Source organism: Triticum urartu, chromosome 7A (assembly GCF_056163025.1).
Source record: "Triticum urartu cultivar PI428250 chromosome 7A, HENAU_Tu73, whole genome shotgun sequence".
Classification (NCBI taxonomy): domain Eukaryota; kingdom Viridiplantae; phylum Streptophyta; class Magnoliopsida; order Poales; family Poaceae; genus Triticum; species Triticum urartu.
In genome coordinates this window covers 65,793,153-65,800,416 of record NC_141879.1, presented here as the reverse complement: position 1 = coordinate 65,800,416, position 7,264 = coordinate 65,793,153, and the positions used below count along the sequence as shown (strand labels likewise).

Genomic DNA, 7,264 nt, shown 5'->3' with positions numbered 1-7,264 from the left:
CTGCCTCCTCTCCTTCGGCTTGCAGCTCTACGCGCCATCGGGTGTGTCTGGCTTCAACTTGTCTAATAGAGGGAGGGGAGAAAAGCTTGATGCGAGCAGCTTTGTTTGCAACGGTGGAGTGAGCACACAAGCAAGACGAAGATGGGCGAAAGTGAGAGAAGTGTACCATTCCATGCTGTCGTTCCCGTTTTATATAGCTCAAAGGAAATCCAAATGGCGCCCCGCGCGCCGTGTCATGTGGCCACGTTTCTCTTAAGAAAACACCCACCACTCACACACCTTACGCGGATATTAAGGCACGATGATGACAGTGCAGGAATCCAAGTTAGCTTTTTGTTATCTGTGCTTAAGCTTGCTTTGAATCATCGGTTCATTCAGTTAGGTGCTCATTTTCCTGTTGATGCATTCAGTAACCTAAGGCATAACACAATTGCAAAATCCTCTTCAAAGCAGGTTACATGAATTGTAACCATCAAATTGTTCTGAACGGTGAAACAAAAAGATTACAACTCACAATCATACTTAGCACAATCAAGTTATTGTACACAATTACTTATTCATGAGGTTTACCCATCAGATTTGAGAAAAATAGCCACCCAATCAGCTCTGATTCTGCATTTCACAGTTGGAAAAAAGGCGTCATGTTCGTGTAGAAGTCTCCTATTGTACTACATCTAGGTTATGAAGGCGCCTATGGTTGTGAAACCCAAATACATTGCACCAAAAACACTGAGCATGTCCTGCTCGTTGTTTCTTAGAAGAGAGAAGAGAAAGTTAGAATAATTTTGCAATGAGTCTGTGAAGTCAACTGATGTGCAATGTTGTGGATAACAAAGGAGTGGACTTACAATACTTTTGCATGCTTCCAGAACAATACTCCGTAGATCAGGGCAGATATGACAGTCATCATAATGTGCCTCAAGTTATACTGAGGACTTCTCCAGTAAGTTATGTTTTGTTTCCACAAGCAAGCTTTAAGTTGAATCCAGCCATTATGTGCAAAACTATGGGAGAAACATAGATTTTCTGAATTTGGTAATGGGATACTTAGCTGCTCCACTAGATCTTCAGCTTCTCTGCAGAAAAGTAACTTTAATTCTTCCAAACTTCAAATGGAAGTATTTTGTTTGGCTAAATATTTTTGCTAGATGAATTTTATTTTGCTTAAGCTATTCATATATGTTGCCTTTTGCTCGATATCCTAACTAAATCCACAAGATATGTACCTATGCAGTGACGACTCTTCATACAAAATTGCAAAGTCCATATTGTGTTGGACCTCCATTGATGTCGATGTTACATCCATCATCCAAGTAGCTGGATTACAGTTACTCTTTATTTTTGGGACTCCAGAAATTTTCTATCAAGTGGACAAGCAAAATTCAATCTATTAGAACCAAAGGACACATGTCACAAATATGGCAGAGCCATGCCACAACCGTGCTTCCTCTCTGAAAACACCGAAACACATACATGGATATGCAAACAAAGTTCTTTAGTATGTTTTTAGTTTCCCTTGCCAATCTGTACGTTTATTGTCACATTTGCTTTTAAGTTCAACATGTGAAATGCATATGATCACATCAAAATTTTGATAAACCTATATATTTCATGTGAATTGTTAGCCAAGTTATATACTGAACACAAATGACTGCTAGAGTTGACTTAAGTGTTTTGGCCATGGCATGTTGAACATTTGAGCACTGGTTTTGGGGTTCGTTCCTTTGGAACTCTCACATTTATTGTCCCAATTCCAGAAAAAAAAAACAGTGAAAATGAATAATCAAGAAAAAGGCAGATACATTTGTGGAAATATGTTCAAGAAACTTGCCTCAAAGTACTCAATCACTTTGCAGGAGCGCTCTCCTATTGGTCCACTGTAGATTGTTTTCCCACCGCTTGTCATTAATCACTAGTGCAGAACCGGGCAATATCACCGGTTCGTAAGGCCCTTTAGTGTCGGTTCGGTAACCGGCACTAAAGTGTGGGCACTAAAGCCCCCCCCCCCCCCCCCCCCCTAGTACCGGTTCTGCACGAACCGGTGCTAAAGGGCAACCACGTGGCACAAGCCGGCTCCGGGGGCAGGGAGCCCTTTAGTACCGGTTGGTGACACCAACCGGTATTAAAAGATTGGGGGTTTTGGGTTTATGATTTCTTTTTCATTTAATTTTGTGTTTTTCATTTAATTCTTTTTCGTTTGCTGATATTTTACAATACTACATATTGTACACGTTATTCATATATATAAATAGAATTTCTAGTAGAACCGATTATATATATATATATATATATATATATATAGTGTTATTATTCATCACTCAGGGTGCAGAATAAGTTATTCTTCACCCGAGGTAAGCTTTCCATCATTTCATAATTAAATTACGTTTGCAATTTAAATAGTTACATTCATATTGATTCATTATGTAAAATTTGGCATAAGAAAATAAAAATATAGGTCATAAGACAAGAAAATTTGTAGTTTATGTATTTTACACTATGTTTTTACGTTTGTAATTTTACATAACAGAAAATATTTTTTACAACGATTATATATTTTCTACGATCTCTTTTTACGTCGGAAATAAGACAAAAGTTACGGAACGTAAAATTACGGGGCATTGATGGTAAAATAGAGGGGGTGAAGAATAACTATTCCTCACCCAGGGTGACGAATAGTGCGATCATATATATATATATATATATATATATATATATATATATATATATATATATTACTATTCATCATCCAGGGTGCATAATAAGTTATTCTTCACCCGAGGTAATCTTACGATCATTTCATAATTAAATTATGTTTCGAATTCAAATAGTTACATTCCTATTGATTCACTACGTAAAATTTGACATAAGAAAATAAAAATATAGGTCATAAGACAAGAAAATTTACAGTTTATGTGTATTTTAGACTATGTTTTTACGTTTGTAATTTTACATAATATAAAATATTTTTTACGACGATTATATATTTTCTTACGGTCCCTTTTTGCGTCGGAAATAAGACAAAACTTACGGAATGTAAAATTACGATGCATTGATGGTAAAATAGAGAGGGTGAAGAATAACTATTCCTCATCCAGGGTGACAAATAGCGCCTATATATATAGAAAGTCTATTAGTAGCCCAGCGTGAGAAATACTAATTCTTCAACCTGGTCGGTTGGCTGAGCCAGATCTTACGTTAGTGTCCAACGAAGTCGCCACGGTTTTAAGACTGTAAAAAACCTACTATCCCCCGCTGTAAAATTACATCGGGTTGAGGTAATTTTACCTTTTATGCATTGATGTCTCGAACCCAGCCACCTCCCCGTCCTTTTCCGCTCTTTATTAAAAAAGAAAAGGAAAAAAGCTACGAACGTTTCGACGGAGAATGGTGGCATGGTGCTCAGCGGGTTGACTTGGTCTTGGGCGGCGCCGTCGTTGCTGTTGGCGGTGCAAACTCAGCGGCGCGGTGCTCCGTGGTAGTAGGTGGCATCGGCGGTGTGGTGAGTTCTTTGGGTTCCTCAGTGCCGGGCAACGCAGGGGCTAAATCGACTGCGACCGCTTCATGCTCAACAACGGCCACGACGGCACTGCTCCATCTCGCGGGCTACGGCGGCAGTGCTCCATCTAGCAGGCTATGGCGGCGTCACGGTGAGCTCTCCACACTCTGGTTCATTGCCAGGATTTATTCCCCGGTATTTCTCCTCCCATCCCTTCTCAATCCAGAATTCTAAATCAAGGAACTTAGGCATAATCCTGGTCACCACTTGCTGGCTGCGGCGGCTGCCATGGTGCTAGGTTTTGGCCTGTACACGTTTCAATTTGGGTGCACAAGTTTGAGTACGGCTTCGCCAGATTTGATAATGTGCATATCAGCGAAGACTGAACAAAAAATTGCATTGCCGTGGTGATCTGGCCTGCTTGGTACTATAGAAAAATAGATGTTGGGGACAAATCAGGAAGAGCTTCTCTCCAGATCTGACCTATGGCCGCTTCCAGTCCTCCTACTAATCTTCTATCTTCCATAAATAGAGCTACCAACGCTTTTGTGTCTAATGACTCCTTAGGTTCAGTGGCTTGTGTCTAATTACTCCTCAATTTAGCATGCCCATATGCCGCATCTTTTTTCTGTCATGGTCCATCAAATGTTAGTTATTCAATTAACAAACAAGAGTTAATTAGTGTAATCATTATATTAGATCTATGCAGGTTTCATGTCTCTGGGTCGTACCGACAGAATTAGGCAATAAAATATGGGCTGTAAGATAATTGGGTTCATATACTGATTTCGGGATATATATTAGCTTGAAGTGAACTTACAGCTAGTACTCAAATTTGGGTGCACAAGTTTAGCTCAAAGAAGATGAAGCAAACTTACAGCTAGTACTGAGATGAGAAGTATCTCGGGTCTGTAGGTGCAGAATCAGGTTGAATTATAATGGATTTTCCCATTTGAATTGGCTTTCAAAGATGAATTGTCACCAGTTATAACTTGCCTTCTTATATTGCAGTTGATAAAACATATAGGGTAATTAGTATTACTTACTTCTATATTTCAGTCCACTTTGATTCTTGCTGATTTGTTCTAATTTCTGTTTTTAGAAAACAATGGTTTAACCATTTTTTGTGTGTTCATGTTGTAGCCTGCTGTGGCCTAAGGCGAGCTCAAGCCTGAATCCATTAGTTTAGATTGGACTACTTTTCTCATTTAAGATTATGTGGTCCAATTTTAATTTGTGTTGCTCCAGACCTAGTATATGCAAGTTCTGCATCAGATCTCTGTTGTCAAAGGTATATCTTCTAGCTGATGCATATTATGGGCTTACTACCCGTGCTGTTATCTCATAACTATTAGGCCCTAATTTCTGATAGAATTTTCCTCCATTCAGCCTTTTTTATTTCCTTCTGAAATACATTCAGCTTGTTTGGGAGGGTCTACTTATAAGCATTTGTCTATTAGAGGTTGATATTCTAAAGTTGCTTTTGCTGCAATACAATGTTGGCATGTAATGTGCTTAGCTATATTACTAACCAATGACTAGATATGCAACGTTTCATGTAAAATAAAAAGAAAAACTTGGCTTACTTTCTGCATGTGGCCAAGGCATAATTTCTTATCCATCATAGAATGGATCTTTTTTCTTCTGGTCAAGCAAGGCATTTGTTGCTACCTGACTAGAATGCATACATCAACTATTTACTACTAAAACAGGAATCATTTATCGAGTTATTTCTACTGGAGCTTACCTCTTTATCATCTGTTTTGGCACATTTTTGAAACAAACATAATTTTATACATATTAATTTCCCAGCCATTGGCTGTATAGGGATCCATATCAACCTCAGAACCATACCAAAGATCATTGCAATCACTGCGAGTCATGATGCTATATTTCCTTTTTTTTCTTAGGCTCCCATCCTTCTGTAACTATTTTTCTATTTGATGGATATTACTTGCTACGTGTAGTCGTTCCTTGGTTATTAACTATGTTTTGCCAAATGAGGAGTTTTTTTACCATGGGTTGCATTTGTTATGTTCTGTTTAGGAGTTCCTGTAAGAGCTGGTACCCAGCAAACTATCGCTTTTGTTAAAGCAGGGATCAACCTTTTGTCAAAAATGGTTATCTACATTTTACAGTATATGCTTACTTGTTGTTCTATTCTTGTATTTAACACTCTGTAACTGCATTTTCTTAGGACTCCATTTTTTCCACTGTGGTGGGCGGTCGTCGATTCGGAACAGGTGGACCAGTCGTGCAACATCGTTGGTGGTCCTCAGTGTCAGGTTTCCTTCATTGTTGGCTTGCTTATTTGAAATGCTTTGCATCTCCTCCCTGCAACATGGTCAGCAAACAGGTCTTCGACGATGTTGCTCTCTAGTATAGCCCCCTCTTGATAAATTTACAGTAGAATCTGTCTATTTTATACGCCCAATATGGTTATATTTAGTAAAGAAGTTTAGTTATCTGCCCATAAGTATGAATCTTTGTTGACTTGAAGCTTCTTTGTGTTGGGGAACGTTGCAGAAATCAAAAAATTTCCTACTCGTTTCACCAAGATCCATCTAGGAGTTCATCTAGCAACGAGTGATTAGATGCATCTACGTACCTTGTAGATCGCGAGCGGAAGCGTTCAAAGAACGGGGATGATGTAGTCGAACACGACGTGATTCAAATCACCGATGATCAAGCACCGAACGGACGGTGCCTCCGCGTTCAACACACATACGGAACGGATGACGTCTCCTCCTTTCTTGATCCAGCAAGGGGGGAAGAGAGGTTGATGAAGATCCAGCAGCACGACGGCGTGGTGGTGGATGCAGGGCGTCACAGTAGCAGGGCTTCGCCTATACTACGAGAGAGAGACGTAACGGGGAGAGAGGAAGCACCAAAGGCTGAGGTATGAAGTCCTCCCTCTCCTCAACTATATATAGGAGGGCCAAGGGGGGGGGGGGTGGTGCGCAGCCTAGGAGATCCAATCTCCTAGGTGCGGCGGCCAGGGGAGGGTTTCCCTCCCCCCCAAGGCACCTCGGGGTGCCTTCCACCACTTGGACTCCTCCGTGGTGGAAACCCTAGGCGCATGGGCCTAGTAGGGCTGGTGCCCTTGGCCCATGAAGGCCAAGGCGCACCCGCTACAGCCCATGTGGCCCCCCGGGACAGGTGGCCCCACCCGGTGGGCCCCCGGGACCCCTCCGGTGGTCCCGGTACAATACCGATAACCTCGAAACTTGTCCCGATGGCCGAAACAGCACTTCCTATATATAATTCTTTACCTCCGGACCATTCCGAAACTCCTCGTGACGTCCGAGATCTCATCCGGGACTCCGAACAATATTCGGGTTACTGCATATACATATCTTCATAACCCTAGCGTCACCGAACCTTAAGTGTGTAGACCCTACGGGTTCGGGAGACAAGCAGACATGACCGAGACGACTCTCCGGTCAATAACCAACAGCGGGATCTGGATACCCATGATGGCTCCCACATGCTCCACGATGATCTCATCGGATGAACCACGATGTCGAGGATTAATCAACCCCGTATGCAATTCCCTTTGTCAATCGGTATGTTACTTGCCCGAGACTCGATCGTCGGTATCCCAATACCTTGTTCAATCTCGTTACCGGCAAGTCACTTTACTCGTACCGTAATGCATGATCCTGTGATCAACCACTTGGTCACCTTGAGCTCATAATGATGATGCATTACCGAGTGGGCCCAGTGATACCTCTCCGTTATCCAGAGTGACAAATCCCAGTCTCGATC

At 41.4% G+C, this 7,264-nt stretch overlaps 1 pseudogene; it reads right to left on the bottom strand.

Annotated features, from left to right (window-relative positions):
• Nucleotides 1–674: 674 nt before the first annotated feature.
• Nucleotides 675–7,264, bottom strand: part of LOC125518321 (ABC transporter G family member 50-like) — a 60,110-nt pseudogene continuing 53,520 nt past the window's right edge.